The following is an 18,872-nucleotide window of genomic DNA, read 5'->3' as shown; positions in this document are numbered from 1 at the left end:
AATATTCCCTGATCATCCTGTGATTGCAAGAACCAACACAGGCATACTATCCTCCAAATTCTCATTTTAAATTCTCACTCGTGTATTCAAAATGTTCTATATTCTTCCACTGATTTCATTTTTTTCGGACAACTGTGACTCTTGTTTAATAAACTCAATATGAAAGTGTTCGATGTTTTGCTATGCTGTAAATGTTACCAGCTGGTGTGATGGTTTAAAAAAAATATCAGTTTTGTTGCATAAAGTCAAATGAAATGGTTGATAACAATTCCAGAAACAATAGTAAGTCTGATGATTGGGAGCAATTTAGGATCCAGCAGCACATGACCAAGAAACTGATCGAGGAGGAACAGAATATGAATGCAGCCTTCCCTTGAAGCCAAGATGCCACTTACATTCCCAAGCCATTTCTAATCTCGATTATCACCTCCCCGACAGCACTCAAACCTATTCGGGGGAACTGTATGGATGATTTCCAGTCCTACCAAGATGTAAACTGTCCATCTTATTGAGTTCTAGCCTGCTCCAGAGCTGGTCCTAATGCCTTGAAACATGCTGCTTGACCTTCTGAACCCATTTTCCAGACACATGTTCAACCATCCAATTATTCGGCTCGGATTCTGATTAGCACACAGGACTGGCAATGATTCTGAGATTACTGTGTTCCGCATCCTGCTTTTCAATCTCATTCCTTGCTGCCTCAAATCTGTTTCATGGACCACATCCCCGCATTCCCACCGAGGTCTTTGTCACCAACATGGAGCAATACCTCTGTCGTTTGATCCTCCTGCAGCAGAATTTCCTGCAGCTGTTCTATGATTTCCTTGACCCTGGTAGCAAGGAGGTTATCATAGCATTTTGAAGATATGTTTATAGCTGTAGAAACTCCACTCTGTTCCCCTAACTAAAGAACCCATTATCTGTACTGTGTACCCACCCTTTCTACCACCCTATCCAGCCGACGTGACTCTGTCTGCATTCCTCTGATGAATTCTTTCCATCACAAGCTTCCAAAGCAGGAAACTGATGTCTAATCTCGATCATCTCAGGGGACTCCTGGGATACCTGGCTGTCACTTATTCCTTATTTGCCCATACACATTAACTGTGATGTAGCCACCTCCATAAATGTGTTATTCCCCTCATCCACAGCCCCGTGGATGGCCTACAGTTACTCCCATTCTCGAAAAAAGAACTCTAGTTTATGCACACTGTGACATTTCCAGGAGATATGTTTATCTCTGACACTTCGAACCTCCCAGAATCCCACATTCCACAGGCTGACCATTTCCTTGCTCAGAGACAAAAAAAAAGCAGACGTTGAATTCCAAAGGAGACAAGCAGGAGGCTGGAAGAACACAGCAAGCCAGGGAACATCAGGAGGTGGAGATGGCAATATTTTGGGGGTAACTCTTCTTTAGGACTGGGGGTCGGTTTGTGGGGAGCTGCAGATAAAGGGGGTGGCAGGGGCAAGGTGGTGGGGATCTGGTTGGTCAATGGGAGGAGTGAATCCGGTTGGTGGCTGGGAGGAAGGGTCGATGAGAGGAATGGAAGGGAGGGGGGAGGAGCTGGGAAGGGAATCGGGGGATGGGAAAGGGGGTTATTTGAAATTGTCTCACCTGTAAGGACTGTTTGGAGCACTGGATGGAGGTGAAGGGGGTGGTGTGCTGGTAGGTTTTGCATCATTGGTGAGACAGAGGTTCACCTGCCTCTCCTCCAACCTAGTTTACTGTATTCGGTGCTCCCGGTGTGGTCTTTACATCTGGGAGACCAAAAATAAACTTAGTGAATGGTTTGTCAAGCATCTTGGCCAGGCCCACAGAGGCCGACCGGTCCTCCCAGTCACAGCCCATTTTAATTCCCCTTCCCACTTCCTTTCTGACATGACCATCCTTGGCTTCCTTTACTGTCACAACAAATTAAACTACAAATTGGAGGAACAACACCTCATCTTCCGTCTGGGCAGCCTGCAACACGGAGTACTCAACGTTGAGTTCTCCAATTGCAAGTAACCCCCTTTCCTATTCCCGACTCCCTTCCCAGCCCCTCACTTCTAGCCACCAACTGGATTCATTCCTCCCATCGACCAAACAGCTTGTCCTGTCTTCCCTTATCTCCATCAAAACCTCAAGAGAAAGATTTTTTTAGGGACCTTTCAAGCCTCACCACCTTCTGTCTGATCACCTCGCTAATGGGATTTACGCAATATGATGTGGTCTCTGTGAAGTGAAGCTGTTTTGATCTTCTTGCTGATCACATTCACTCTCAGACAGATCAGCCAGAGACACGGTCAGTGCAGTGACCTAGCCTTCCCTGTGTTTCCTGGGGCAGACTTGTGTCTCTGATGAAGCCAGTTTATAAACCAGTTGTGACGTCTGAGCTCTCTCTGTGATGTACACGGTGAGGTCACACTTTGACCTGTCCAGTTCAAGGGGCCTCACTGCAATCAAACAGGGAGTTACCGAAACCCTCACTATAACTTCCCTCAGCCCCAGCACTCCTCCCTATTTCTGTAATCTCCTATAGCACCTAGAATCCTTCCATCTCTGTCACTTCCATTAATCTCTATAAACCTCCCTATCTCTGTAAATTCTGCCAGCCCCTCAACTCTTCCCTACCTTTGTAACATTCTCCAGCCCCTGCACACCTCCCCAGTTCTGCCACCTCCCAGAGCACCTACAACCCTTCCATCTCTGTTACCTCCTTTAGTCACAACAAGCATCCCAATATCTGTAAACCTACTCTATCTGTACACACCTCATCTCTCTAATGTCCTCGAGAAACTACAAACCGCCCTATCTCTTTCAATTCCACCATCCAACAAAACTTTTCCCTATCTTTGTAACATTTTCCAGACACTGCATCTGTCCCTATCCCAGTAATCTGTTCCAGCCCTGACATTCTTTCCTCTCTCTGTGTCACCATCCAGCAGTTACATCCCTCCCTGTATGAAAAGCCTTTTTTCTCGGATGGTGATGGCTAGCACGAGGAGACATAGCTTTAAATTGAGGGGTGATAGATATAGGACTGGTGTCAGAGGTAGTTTCTTTACTCTGAGCGTAGTAAGGGGTGTGGAATGCACCGCCTGCAACAGTTATAGACTCGCCAACTTTAAGGACATTTAAATGGTAATTAGATAGACATAATGGGCGGCACGGTGGCACAGTGGTTAGCACTGCTGCCTCACAGCGCCTGTAGACCCGGGTTCAATTCCCGACTCAGGCGACTGACTGTGTGGAGTTTGCACGTTCTCCCCGTGTCTGCGTGGGTTTCCTCCGGGTGCTCCGGTTTCCTCCCACAGTCACAAAGATGTGCGGGTCAGGTGAATTGGCCATGCTAAAATTGCCCGTAGTGGTAGGTAAGGGGTAAATGTAGGGGTATGGGTGGGTTGCGCTTCGGCGGGTCGGTGTGGACTTGTTGGGCCGAAGGGCCTGTTTCCACACTGTAAGTCTAATCTAATCTAATCTAATATGGACGAGAATGGAATGATGTGGGTTCGATGGGTTTCAGATTGGTTTCAGGGCCAAAGGGTCTGGACTGCACTGCATTCATGTCTGTATTCATGTCTGATGTCCTGAGACAAACACAAAATGCTGGCATTGCTGGAAATCTGAAATTAAAAACACAAAATGCTGGGAAACTGCGTCAGATCAGACAGTATCTGTGGAGAGAAACCGTTTGGTACAGGTCAGGACCTTTCCACATGAGATGCAACCTTCTTGAAACATCCAAGATTCCCAGAGGACCTAACAGGGTCGATGCAGAAAGATTATTTCCTCTTGCAGGAGAGTCCGGAACCAAAGGGCATAATCCCCAAATAATCCCTCACCACCTAAGGCACATGAGGTGGAATTTCTTTTCTGAGAATAATGAATCGATGGAATTATTTGCCACAGATGACTGTATAGGCTGGTTTATTAAGATTAATCAATGCTGAGATAGATTGTTAAGAAAGGATAAGGTGTGTTAGCTTTTATTGGTAGAGGGATTGAGTTTTGGAACCACAAGGTCATGCTGCAGCTGTACAAAACTCTGGGGAAAGCTGCACTTGGAGTATTATACAGTTCAGGTTATAGGAAGGATATGGAAACTTTGGAAAGGGCCCAGTGATTTACTAGGATGTTGCCTGGTATGGAGAGAAGGTTTTATGAGGAAAGGCTGAGGGACTTGAGGCTGTTTTCGTTAGAGACGGAGGTTGAGAGGTTACTTACTTGAGACATATAAGATAATCAGAGGGTGAGAACGGGTGGACAGTGAGAGCCTTTTTCCTTGGATTGTAATGGCTAGCACGAGGAGACATAACTTTAAATTGAGGGCTGATCAATATAGGACAAATGTCAGAGGTAGTTTCTTTACCCAGAGAATCGTAGAGGTGTGGAACGCATTGCCTGCTACAGGAGTAGACCTGCCAACTTTAAGAACATTTAAATGATCATTGGATAAACATATGGATGAAAATGGAATAGTGTAGGATAGATTGGTTCCACAGGTCGATGCAACATCGAGGGCCGAAGGCCAGTACTACATTGTAATGTTCTATAACATAGTACTTTCCACTTCCAAGTCTCAAATGAGGAATGGTCACCTCCTTGTGGATAATAAGACCCCCATAAAGACCATAATTCTGGCAGGAATGACAGCATCAAGGAGGGACAGGGCAGTTAAGCATTAGCCACATTGCTGGGGGTCTGGAGTTCCATTTGGTCCAGACCAGGTAAAGATGGCAGTTTCTTTCTCTGAACAACATTTGTGAACCAGATGGGTTTTTCCAACAATTGATAATAGTCACTGTTATGACTCTTAATTACAGATCTTTTGTTAAATTCAGATTTCATCTTCCACTGTACTGGGAATGGATCTGGGATCCCCAGAAAATTACTTGGGCCTCTGCGTTAATGGTCTAGGGATACGACTGCCCATTATTTCCACAATATTTTGGTGGCAGACATTTAACACTTTTTTTAATGCTTTTGGACATCATAAGGTCAAGATGAGCTCATTGATCAAACAGATTTCATATAAGTTTGATAATATTCAATGCGTATTTGGCCTTATTACTTAATCCTCAACTACTGAATCACAATCATGGTAATAATGCATCATGAGTCTGCAGGCCAACCTGTTTAAAGTTGATTGGAGGAAAAATATTGCAGTTTTTACTAAAGCCATAATGGAAAAATATCCAAAACTGAGAATACAATAAAGAGCTGTCAGCTCTGGTGTCAAACCCGATTGAATTGTTTGCTGACATAACAGAATGGGTAAAGGTACTACGGAGACTGTATTATATCTAGACTTTTAAAAGATACATCAAAGTAAACTCATGACTAAAATTGCAACATGGATTCAGGAAAGAAGGAACAGAATAGATAGCAATATGGTGGATACTCATTTAAAAACAAAAGAACTGCAGATACTGTAAATCAGAAACAAAAACAAAAATTGCTGGAAAAGCTCAGCTACAGATAAAAACTAAATCTTAAAGCTAGTTGCTCAGACTGAAAGAATGTGTTGTTCCATCAAATACTAGTCCTGAAAATAATTATCTAAAATCATTGTGTCTGGAGATCAGGGGTATAGCAGTTATGTGGATGACAGGAAATTGGGACTTATGGCTAATACTGAGGAAGATTGTAATAAAGTAGCAGAGTACAGGAAGGTTAGCAGAATGGGCAGGACAGTGGCAAATAACTTTAAGAGTGTACTTACATTGGAAGGAAGAGCGGGAAGCTGCTTAGATATATGTTTAAAATTGAGGGAATTTGATGATGTGGATCAAAAAGTCATTTCCACAGATGAAGAATAAAAGTGAGATGACATCAATATAAGATGGACATAGTTAAGATCAATGAAGTATGAGAGAAGTGTCTTCTCCAAACACTGTGGCGTTCAATGCTACAGAGAAACATAGAAGACATGAGCAGGAAGAGGCCATTTGGCCCCTCAAGCCTGCTCAACCATGCATCACAATCACAGCAGATCATCCAATTCAATCGGCTAATCTTGTTTTCTCCCCATAACATTTGATCATATTCACCCTAAGTGCTGTACGTAACTGCCTCTTGAATACATTCAATGTTTTGTCATCAACTACTTCCTGTGGTAATGAATTCAACAGGTTCACCATTCTTTGGGTGAAGAAATGTCTCCTCATCTCCATCCTAAATGGTCCATCCTGAATCCTCAGTCTGTAACCCCTGGTTCTGGACACTCCCACCATTGGGAATATCCTCCCTGCATCTATCCCGTCTAGTCTGGTTAGAATTTTATAAGTCTCCATGAGATCTCTTCTCATTCCTCAGAACTCCAGCAAAAGCAATCCTAACCCTAGTCAACCTCTTCTCATAGGTCAGTCCCGCCATCCCCGGAATCAGAGTGGTAAATCTTCACTGCACTCCCTTGAGAGCAAGAACATTCTTCCTCAGAAAAAGAGACCAAAAGTGCCCAGAATATTCTCGGTGTGGCCTCTGCAAGGCCCTGTATATTTGCAACAACACATCCCTGCTCCTGTCCTTGAAACCTATTACAATGAAGGCCAACATCCCATTTGCCTTCTTTCCCACCTGCTGCACCTACATGCTCACCTTCAGTGACTGGTGCACAAGGACACCCAGGTTCCACTGCACACTCCCCTCTCCCAATTTACAGCCATTCAGGTAGGAATCTGCCTCCTTATGTTTCCCTCCAAAGTGAATAACCTCACATTCACCCAAATTATACTGCATCCCATAGGCTTGAATGTTGTGATGGTCCAAGTGCTCATCCAAATATTTTTTAAAGGTCGTAAGGTTTTCAACTTGTCGAATATACTGGCAGGGAGATATCCTAGAACTGTGCAGGAGGACTTAAACTGGTGCAGGGTGGGAAAGGGTCCAGCATGGCAGGGGGTGGGGGGGCAGTGCTAGTGGGGAGAGACCCAAGGAGACAGTGAGGAAAGAGAGAAAAGTAGCCCATCCAGGGCAAGGGAGGAGTATTCCATCACACACTCCTGACTTGTGCCTTCTCGAGGGTGGGACAGGCTTTGGGGATTCAGGAGGTGAGTTACTCGCTGCAGGATTCCCAGCCTCAATAAAAGTTGGGAAAAGGAGCAAAACAAATTATCAGGGGAGGCAGCGACCATGCAGAGAATGAAATAAGACTGATAAATTAAACTGCATTTATTTAATGCACAAGGCCTAGCAAGTAAGGCAGATGAACTCAGCATGGGACTGGAATAGCATGGCAATTATAGAGATGTGGCTGAGGATGGACAGGACTGGCAGCTTAATGTTCCAGGGTATAGATGCTACTGGAAGGATAAAAAGGTGGGCAAGAGATGAAGGAGAAGGGCATTTCTGGTTAGTGATAACATTACAGCTGTACTTAGGGCGGATCTTCCTGCAAATGCATACAGGAAAGTTACTCGGGTCGAACTGAGAAATAAGAAAGGGATGATCACTTTATTGGGATTGAACTATAATTCCCTTCAATAGTCAGTGAAAAATTGAGAACCAAATTTGTCAGGAGATCTCAGTTATCCGAAAGAATAATAGGGTTGTTATGGTAGGTGATTTTAACTTTCCAAACATAGACTGGGATTGCTATAGTGTTAAGGGCTTGGTTGGAGAGGGATTTGTTAAGGGTGTACAAGAACATTTTCTGATTCAGTATGTGGATCTACCTACTAGGGAAGCTGCAAAACTTGACCAACCATTAATGATATATATGAAGGTATTAAAAGTAATATTAGCAAATTTGCTGATGACACAAAGCTGGGTGACAGGGTGAAATATGAGGAGAATGTTAGATGAATATAGGGTGACCTGGACAAGCTAGGTGAGTGGACGGACGCATGGCAGATGCAGTTTAATGTGGATAAATGTGTGGTTATCCACTTTGGTGGCAAAAACAAGAAGGCAGATTACTACCTAAATGGAGTCAAGTTAGGTAAAGGGGCGATATAACGAGATCTAGGTGTTCATTCAATGAAAGCAATAAAATCAAACATGCAGGTACAGCAGGCAGTGAAGAAAGCGAATAGCTTGCTTGCTTTCAAAACTAGAGGAATTGAGTATCAGAGCAAAGAGGTCCTTCTGCAGCTGTACAGGGCCCTGGTGAGACCGCACCTGGAATATTATGCGCAGTTCTGGTCTCCAAATTTGAGGAAAGACATTCTGGCTATTGAGGGAGTGCAGCGTAGGTTCACGAGGTCAATTCAAGGAATGGCGGCACTATCTTATGCTGAAAGATTGGAGCAACTAGGCTTGTATACGCTTGAGTGTAAAGGCTGAGAGGGGATCTGATTGAGATATATAAGATTATTAAAGGATTGGACACTCTGGAGGCTGGAAACATGTTTCTGCTGATGGGTGAGTCCCAAACCAGAGGACACAGTTTAGATATTAGGGGTAGGCCACTTGGAACAGAGTTGAGGAGAAACTTCTTCACCCAGAGAGTGGTGGGTGTGTTGAATGCTTTGCCCCAGAAGGCTGTAGAGGCCAAGTCTCTGGATACTTTCAAGAAAGAGTTGGATAGAGCTCTTAAGGATAGTGGAATCAAGGGTTTGGGGGATAAGGCAGGAACAAGATACTGATTGAGGATGATCAGCCATGGTTATAATGAACGGTGGTGCTGGCTCGAAGGGCAGAATGGCCTACTCCTGCATCTATTGTCTACTCTTGGAAAATAAGGCAGAGCAGGTGACTGAGGTGGTAGTAGGGGAGTATCTCAGGGCCTGCAACCATAATTCTATTAGTTTGAAAAAAGTGATGGAAAAGGACAGACTGGATCTATCAGTTAAACTTTTATATTGGAGGAAGGCCAATTTTGATGGTATTAGGCAAGAACTTTCAAAAGTTAACAATCACACGACAGCAGGTTATAGTCCAGCAGGTTTAATTGGAAACACTAGCTTTCAGAGCGCAGGTCATTCATCAGGTCGTTGATCAAAGAGCAGCGCTCCGAAAGCTAGTGATTCCAATTATAGCTGTTGGACTATAACCTCGTGTTGTATGATTTGCAACTTTGTACACCCCAATCCAACACCGGCATCTCCAAATCATTTCAAAAGTTAGATTGATAGTTTTATTACTGGTGTAGCAGAGCTTTATTACACTTTCTTAGTATGTTGATTGATTGGGTTTATTTCTGGTATAATGGAGCTATATTCCAGTGTTAGAGTGCAGATTGATAGGGTTCATTACTGTGTAGCACAGCTTTTATCACTGTGTTAATGTGTAGAGTGATGGAGTTTATTACTGACGTAACAGAGCTTTTGACTCTGATCTGCAGTCCTCTCTTTCACTCATCATACTCTCTGAGCCTTCCTGATTACTTGCTGTAGCTATCAGCTAACCTTCTGCAATTTGGCAAATAAAACATTCAGATTTCCCTGCATCGCAGAACTCTACAACTTCACCATTTAGTTCATGTTTCTTTGTTAGTTAGGTGTGCCAATGGGCTGAGGAGTGGTAGGTGGAGTTTAATTTAGATAAATGTGAGTTATTACATTTTGCAAAGGCAAACCAGAGCAGGAGTTAACGTTAAAGGTCAGGCCTTTGTGAGACCTTGTGTGGGTGTACAGTTCCTTGAAATTGGAGTTGCAGGTAGACAGACTGGTGAAGAAGGTGATTGGCCTGCTTACCTTCATTGATGAGAACATTGAGATTCGGAGTTGGGATGTAAGTTTACAGCTGTACAGGATATTGTTGAGGCCACTTTTCAATTACTGCTTGCAATTCTGGTCCCCCTTCTGTAGGAAAGATATTGTTCAAGTTGAGACATTGCAGAAAATATTTACAAGGATGTTGCCTGGAATGGAGGATTTGAGTTATCAGGAGAAGCTGAATAGGCTGGGGCTATTTTCCCTGGAACATCAGATGCTAAGGAGTGACCGTATAGAGGTGTATAAAATCATGAGGGTCATGCATAGGTTGAAGAGCCAAGATTTGTTTTCCTGAAGTTAGTGAGTCCAAAGTTAGAGTGTAAAAGTTTAAGGTGAGAAGGGAAAGATTCAAAAAAGACCTGAGGGGTAACTTTTTCACAAAGAGGATGGTGCACATCGAGGAAGGCACATAAGACCAAGATTTTATGGGTTCTGTCAATGCCGGAAAAAATCTGTGTAAACCGCCTTGGCTAATCATACAATACGAACTGTATTTTATGCTCACCGAGGATTCATTGTCCTTTAATCCCAGCGGTTTCCCCAGCATAGTCATAGAGATGTACAGCACAGAAACAGACCCTTTGGTCCAACCTGTCCATGCTGACCAGGTATCCTAACTAAATCTACACTTGGCTCATATCCTTCTAAACCTTTCCAATTAACATAACCATCCAGATGCCTTTTCAATGCTGTAATTGTACCAGTCTCCACCTCTTCCTCTGGCAGCTCATTCCATATACACAGCACCCTCTGTGCAAAAAAGTTGCCCTTTAAGTCCATTTTATATCTTTTCCCTCTAACAATAAACCAATGCCCTCTTCTGGACTCCCTCACTCCAAGGAAAAGACATTGTCTATTTATCCTGTCCATGCCCCTCATGATTTCATAAACCTTTATCAGGTCACCCTTCAGCCTCCAACACTCCCAGGAAGACAACCCCAGCCTATTCAGCCTCTCCCTATAGCTCAAATCCTCCAACCCTGGCAACATCCTTGTCAATCTTTTTTGAACCATTTCAAGTTTCACAACATCTTTCTTATAAGGGGGAGACCAGAATTGCACACAGTATTCCAAAAGTGGTCTAACCAATGTCCTGTACAGACACAACATGAACTCCCAACTCCTGTACTCAATGCTCTGACCAATAAAGGAAAGCCTTCTTCACTACCCTATCTACTTGCATCTCAACTTTTAAGGAACTATCAACTTGTACTCCAAGGTCTCAGCCAGAGAGTGGTGGGCCTGTGGAATTCATTGTCATAGAGTGCAGTGGAGGCCAGGACGCTAAATGTCTTCAAGGCAGAAATTGATAAATTCTTAATGTCACAAGGAATTAAGGGCTACGAGGAGAATGCAGGTAAGTGGAGTTGAAATGCCCATCAGCATGATTGAATGGTGGAGTGGACTCGATGGGCTGAATGGCCTTACTTCCACTCCTATGTCTTATGGTCTTATGGTCTCTTCGTTCAGCAACATTCCCCAAGGCCTTATCTATGACTCTATGCGTCACTTTGTCCTCAACTGAGGTTTCTCCTCTTCCACTCTGGTTAACAGGGCCCTCACAGACATACTAAATGAATCAATAAAAGAGGTGATAAGGGTTCAGCTGAGAACTTTTAAAAAAGGTGGCAGCCGCACTACTAGTAGTTTACTGTAGACTACCAAATCCTAGAGGAAAAAAGAAGAGTAGTATGTCAGACATTTCTGAATATTCAATAATAGAACTTTGAGTAGTTGGTGATTTCATCTCTGAAATACAAATTGGAATATAAACAGAGTGAAAGGCACTGAGAGCAAAACATTCATTGAATCATATTTAACGAACCTCTTTAGCACACAAGAGCCCAGTGAGAGGAAGAGCAATTCAGGAATTGATCTTCTGAAATGAAGCTAGTCTTCTGGATGAACTGAGAGAGAGGGACTCTTTATGAGCTGCTGACATTAATATATTTAGCATAAATATGGAACAAGACAAAGACAACAAGATTAAAACGTCGATGTCTGGGGGAACAAATCTCATGAATCTGAGAGATTATCTGACGAAGTTCAACTGGATGCAGATATTTGAAGATAAAATAATGACAAACCAGTGGGAGGATTTCAAAAGTGAGATTCTAGAGACACAGTGTAAACATGACCCAATAACAGAAATCATTATGTTTCCAGATCTAGTGCCCCATAGGTGTCCCCAAGCAGACAGGGTGACAGGAAACAGTAAAAGAAAGGTACTGATCCTGACAAAACAATTTAAAAATCTATGGGAAACTTAGCTGATAATCTAAATGGGTGAACTGAAAACTAAAAAAACACTTGGAAAGGCCAAGGAAGGACAGGGCAATGTTAGTGGGCAAGATCAAAAAGAAAACGTGGTTTATTATGAAATTAAGAGCAAAAGGCTAACTATGAAAATTATAGGGCTGTCAGGTGCAAGATGATTAATGTTGCTACTGCACATTCACACACTAATGCACACACACAAATGATAATCCAATGGATCGCTTCGTATTTTATTACTTTAATCACAATGAATCATGTAACTATGTTTGTGATTTATTCCATGTTAATGAATATAAACCTCATGTGGTGAAGACCTGTGGGAAAGATTTATCTGAGGCATCATCTCATGAATTGGTTTTGAAGTAGAAATGTTTCCCTGACCAAGGAACTGCATCAAAGATAGTCAAGACATCAACACTGTATTGGAGAACTGTGTCCCATTGTTACAATGACTATGAAGATACGGCATTTGTAAATAACACCCCACACAGCTGCACATATTTCTTCAACCGTAATCTTGACCAGAGGAGCAGAGAGATGACATCTGGGGATGAGCTTGAAACAGGACAGTGATGTCATTGAAACCAATTAAATGAGCCAATACCAGGACATCCCAAGCATGACAGTCACAGCAGGAGAAAGGGGAATGAAGAAATAACTTAGAATTTGACTTGCTGCTAAAGCTGGGTAAACCACATCTGCTGGAGAAATTCAGCAGGTCTGGCAACACCCGTGGAGTGCAAATAGTTAACATTTCAAATCAGTGACCCTTCATCAGAAGTAGTAAGATCGGGTGCTCCAAAACTGAGCTCAAATGAACTGTTCATAGGAAGGGTGAAAGGGGAGGCAACAAAGGAGGGGGAGTGGCTTTTTTGATTAGGGAAACATCACGGCAATACTGAGAGAGGATGTTCCTGATGGATCGTCCAGTGAAGCTATCTGAGTTGTGAAAAAAGGGTGGTATTACTTTGATGGGATGGTACTATAGATTCCCCAGTAGTCAGTGGGATATTGAAGAGCAAATATGTAGGGAGGTCACTGATAGATGTAAGAATAATAAGGGGATCTTAACTTTCCAAACACAGATTGGTCATGGCTGTGAGGAATTTGTTAAGTGTATTCAATAAATCTTTCTCAATCAATATGTAGATGGCCCTTTGAGAGAAGGGCAAAACCCAATCTTCTCTTGGGAAATAAGGCAGGGCAAGTCACTGAGGTATTAGTGGGAAAACACTTACCACAATTCTATCAGTTTTAAAATAGCTATGGAAAAGTATAGGCCTGATTCAAAGGTTAAAGATGTTCGAGATGACAGTGGGATTAATTCAATATCTGGATATTACAGCATGTTTGTTTTTCAGCCTTTGATATTGTACGTAGGAGTGAGATCACTCAGCACTCAGATCTGTTATTCTTTGTATGTCTGATGGATTAGGACCATATATTTAATGTTTATCTCCATATTTCTGTTTGTAATTATATCTTTAATATTGTAATGTACAAATAGTTTTCTATGTTCAATATCAATTATAAATAACCTGAACTCTATGGGAATATCTGTTTTAATTAAATAACTTTTGTGTGCATTCTGAACATGGAGTAAACTTACATGATGTAAACAGCAAATACTCAGCAGATCAGACAGCAACTGTGGAGAGAGAAACACGATGAATGTTTCTGGTCAATGACTTTTCATCAGAGTAAGTGACTGAGTATTTCCAATAGTCTCTGTTTTTATTTAATGTTCACAGCATCTGGAGTATATAGTTTTTCAAATTAAAAGTCTGCTTAAACATACTATTCAATTGGTTGTTGTAGGTTACTATTGAGAGATTAACACAGTTCTTATTGATCTTATAGTCGTTGTGATTTAGAGGCTGGGATTTGTTTACAGACCAATTTGGAGAGAAATGACTCCTTTCTCTCTCGCTTTGTTTGAGTGTTAGAATAAAAATATATCACTGAACGTGAGATCGTAGTGAGTCTCTGTCTGAGCCTGTGGGAGTGATGACCCCTCTGTGTCTCTGTATCTCTGTCAGTGATAATGTGAGTGTGTGTGAGAGGGAACTACCTGCATTGTTACTTGTGTCCCAGCTGGAAGGTGGGAAGAAGAGCAGAAGGGAAAGGCTGTGATGGGCTGGAGGACAGGAGAGGCTGAAATGACAGAGTAACAATATTGACCAAAATGGTGCAAGGACCGGGGTGGGGGTGGAATGGGAAAAGAGAAAAGCAGAAGATGGGGATGTAAATTACAGGATCCTTACCAACTGTCATCTGAAAGCAATCAAAACAAAAGAAAACTGTGACAGTGATAACAAAGGGAGGTACTCTGTCATGTCCCCTTCACTGTTTACAGGATGCATGACTATTGTCAGATTCTGAATAAATTCTGTCTGTTTCTCATTGTTAACTCAAATGTGGCCATTTACTCAGTTTTCAGGAAAAGGACCTGGAGTCAAGTGACCAATTCATTGGTTTTACAGAAAATCTGTTCCAACCCAGTTTCAGTGGGAGGACACAGGGAAATGTCCTCTGGCTGTTGGTGCAACATATATTTAATGTTTATCTCCATATTTTTGTTTGTAATTCTCAGGGCCTGTCTTCTCAGGGCACTGTTACATCCCGAGAATTTTGTATTAACCAAAAATCCAATCTGTTTGTCACTGATGAGCAATCTTTGTTGATATGCCAAATCTCCGACATATGCACTGGACAATACAAATATAGCTGGTTGTGAACAAAGAACAAAGAAAATTTACAGCCCAGGAACAGGCCCTTCAGCCCTCCAAGCCTGAGCCGATCCAAATCAACTGTCTAAACCTGTCGCCCAATTCCTAAGTATCCCTCTGCTCCCCACCTACTCATGCATCTGTCCAGACGCATCTCAAATTAATCTGCCCGTACCTGCCTCTACTACCTCGGCTGGCAATGTGTTCCAAGCAAAAAGTGAGGTCTGCAGATGCTGGAGATCACAGTTGAAAATGTATTGCTGGTTAAAGCACAGCAGGTTAGGCAGCATCCAAGGAACAGGAAATTCGATGTTTCGGGCCAGAGCCCTTCATCTTTCCTGATGAAGGGCTCTGGCCCGAAACGTCGAATTTCCTGTTCCTTGGATGCTGCCTAACCTGCTGTGCTTTAACCAGCAACACATTTTCAAATGTGTTCCAAGCACCTACCAGCCTCTGTATAAAGTACTTGCCGTGTGTATCCCCCTTAAACTTTTCACCTCTCATTATTGAATCCTTCACCCTGGGAAAAAGCTCATCTCTATCTACCTTGTCTATAAGCTTCATAATTTTGTAGACCTCAATCATGTCCCCCCTCAATCTCCTTTTTTCCAACGAAAACAAACCTAATCTACTCAACCTCTCTTCATCGCTAGCACCTTCCATACCAGACAATATCCTCGTAAACCTTCTCTGCACCCTCTCCAAAGTGTCCACATTCTTTTGGTAATGTGATGACCAGAACTATTTGTAGTATTCCAAATGTGGCCAAACCAAAGTCCTATACGACTGTACCATGATCTGCCAACTCGTTTAGTCAATACCCCATCCGATGAAGGCCTTCTTGACCACTCTATCCACCTGTGCAGCAACCTTCAGGGTACAATGGACCTGAAGTCCCAGATCACTCTGCTCATCAACTTTCCCCGAGGCTCTTCCATTTTCAGTATAATTCGCTCTAGAATTAGACTTCCCAAAATTCATCACCTCACATTTACCTTGATTGAACTCCACCTGCCACTTCTCTGCCTAACTCTCCAGTCTATCTATATTCACCTGTATTCTTTGACAATCCCCTATGCTTTCTGCTACTCCACCAATCTTTGCGTCATCTGCAAACTTGCTGATCATTCCAACAGTGCCCTCTTCCAGATCATTTATGTATATCACAAACAACAGAGGCCTCAGTACAAACAACAGTGTCCCTGTGGAACCTTTCTCCATTTCGAGAAACTCCCTTCAACTACGACTCTCTGTCTCCTGTTGCTCAACCAGTTCTTTATCCACCTAGCTAGGACACTCCACACACCATGTGGCTTCACTTTCTCTATTGGTTTGCCATGGGGAACCTCATCAAATGCTTTACTAAAGTTCATGTGTTTGACATCTACAGCCCTTCATTTCTCAACTTGGTCACTTCCTCAAAGAACTCTATTAAGCTGGCAAAGCACAATCTCCCCTGCACAAAAGCATGTTGCCAATCACTGATAAGCTCATTCTGTTCTAAGTATATATAGATCCTGTTCCTCAGTACCTTCTCCTACAAATTTCCCATCATTGACGTCAGGCTTACTGGTCAGTAGTTACCTGGAATATTCCTCCTACCCTTATTGTAGAGGGGCACAACATGAGCAACCCTCCAGTCCTTCAGCACCTCACCTGGTTTTAGGGATGCTACAAAGATATCTGTCAGGGCCCCAGCTATTTCCTTTCTCACCTCCCACAGCAATCTGGGATAGATCCCATCCGGTCCTGAGGATTTGTCCACCTTAATAACCTCTAGCCTACCCAATACAACTTCCTGACTGATGTTAACGTGATCCAGACTAATCAAACGTCTATCTCTAATCTCAACATTCATTATGTCCCTCTCCTCAGTGAACACTGATGCAAAGTAATCATTCAGAATCTAACCCATTCTCTCAGGTTCGACCCACATCCTTCCTTCATTATCCTTTAGTTACCCACTTGCTTCTTATATAAGAATAAAAGGCTTTGGGATTGTCCTTAATTCTGCTTGCTAAAGCTATTTCATGACTCCTTTAAGCCCGCTTGATTCATCATTTAAGACTGGTCCTACTCTTCCAATATTCCTCCAGGGCCCATTCTGTTCTTAGCTGCCTTGACCTTATGTACGCTTCCCATTTCATCTTGGTTAGTCGTATAATTTCTCCTGTCATCCACAGTTCATGAATTTTGCCTTTCCTATCCTTTGCTTCCAATGGGACATGCCTATCCTGCACTAACTTTAAGCTATCTATGAAAGCCTCCCACATATCAAATGTGGACTTCCTTTCGAATAGCTGTGTCAAATCCACATTTCCCAGCTCCTGCCTAATTTTGATATAACTGGCCTTGATCCAGTTTAATACTCTTCCTTTAGGACCACTCTCATCTTTGTCTACAAGTATTCTAAAACTTACAGAATTGTGGTCACTGTTCCCAAAGAAATCCCCCACAGCAACTTCGACCACCTGGCCTGTCTCATTCTCCAACACCAGGTCCAATATGGCCCCTGTGGGAACTGATTCTGGATGAACCCTGTTTGCTTGTGGCTTTGTATTGAGGGGTGTGGTAAATTCAAAATGATATTTACATCATTATGAAGAATTGCCTCCATCTGCAAAATAGCTCCTAAACCCCTGGTCAGTTCATATTTGGTGAAACAGTCATTTATTTGGTTGTTATATCTGGACCTTTGTAACAAGCACCATATCAGCTGAAGACCAGATTATAAACTCCATACCTTTACTTTGTCCAAATGTCTTCCTCCTTCCTGCTTTGCATATCCCAGCAAATCCCAATATTCCCTGATCATTCTGTGATTGCAAGACCAACACAGGCATAATGTTAATGATCATTCCGGCTTCAAATCGAAATAGTTGGGAATATTCTTTGAAGAAAAGAAAATTCAGATTATTGCTAGAACCCTCATTGCAGTTTTCTCTGTGCAATACTGAGATTTCATCTGATGAATACAAATGGCAACAAATCGATCAAAAGAAAAAGTGACAGTGAACCAGACAGAACAATCAACGGTCAAGCGGCCCATGGCATAGATGGCGCTACAAACAAGAGTGATGTCCAGGTGCACCATGGATAACAATAGTAAGTAAACTTAGAAAGCATGATATCAAAAGTAATGTACAGTAGATCAGACACTGCCATGGTTACCAGATAGCGAGTGGTGCACGTCAAAAGACCACACTTGCCACCAAATATTATTAGAATTGCTGCTGGACTAACTGTAAGACTGAGAAAGGAACAAAAAAGAGACAAAGTTACTGATCAAATATTCTCTATGCATGATGGATTTTAGCACAAAGATAATTGTTGCTCTGTGTCTAATCATCGGAACCATTACGGTAACACCTCTCAGATCAAACAATTGCTCTTCCAGAGACACATAGAGAAATGCATCAGCAGCAAATCACTTCCAGAAACATGTTAATATACTCAATACTTTTGGGGGAAAGCAGAATTTGTTTCTTCTCTTTCATAGGTTACTCTGACTGGCAGGAGTTTCCCATAAGACCACAACATCCACAAGAAGACACCTGGGATCAATAAAGTAGAGAATGGGAGACATCTGACATGTACATTAACTGCAAAATGTTTGCATTCAGTTTTGGAGTCTCCACAGCTCAGATTCCCTGCAGGATTTTATATCCACACTTTATGAAGGACAGTACAAGATATGAAATCACTCCACAGTAACCAGAAATAGATGCCCTCCACATTATGGACAGGTGAATGATTGGACATTGAGTCACTCCCTCATGCACAGGACTGAACATACTGACAATCAGAATTGTGAAGGTATTCAGCAGTGAATCCAACCACCATGTCCCAGGTTAGATTGCACTAAAATTAAAAGAAGTGCTTTTTTAAAAAACTCTGTACAGTGTGGAAACAATCCTTCAGCCCAACAAGTTCACATCAACTTTCTGAAGAGCATCCCACTCAAATACCTGCATCCCAATCCCAGTAACCCTGTGTTTCCCATGGCCAATCCACCAACCCCGCACGGTTTTGGACTGTGTAAGGAGACCAGAGCATCCAGATGAAACTGATACAGACCCAGGGAGAATGTGTAATCAGCACACAGTCACCAGAAGCTGGGATTGAACCTGTCTGCCTGGTGTTGCAAGACAGCAGTGCTAACCACTGAGCCACCATGCTGCCCAACTTCCAATATTTGTGATGGAATTCCCCCACATGTTCAAG

This window comes from Hemiscyllium ocellatum, chromosome 19 (assembly GCF_020745735.1).
Source record: "Hemiscyllium ocellatum isolate sHemOce1 chromosome 19, sHemOce1.pat.X.cur, whole genome shotgun sequence".
NCBI lineage: Eukaryota > Metazoa > Chordata > Chondrichthyes > Orectolobiformes > Hemiscylliidae > Hemiscyllium > Hemiscyllium ocellatum.
This window is presented reverse-complemented; position numbering follows the sequence as displayed.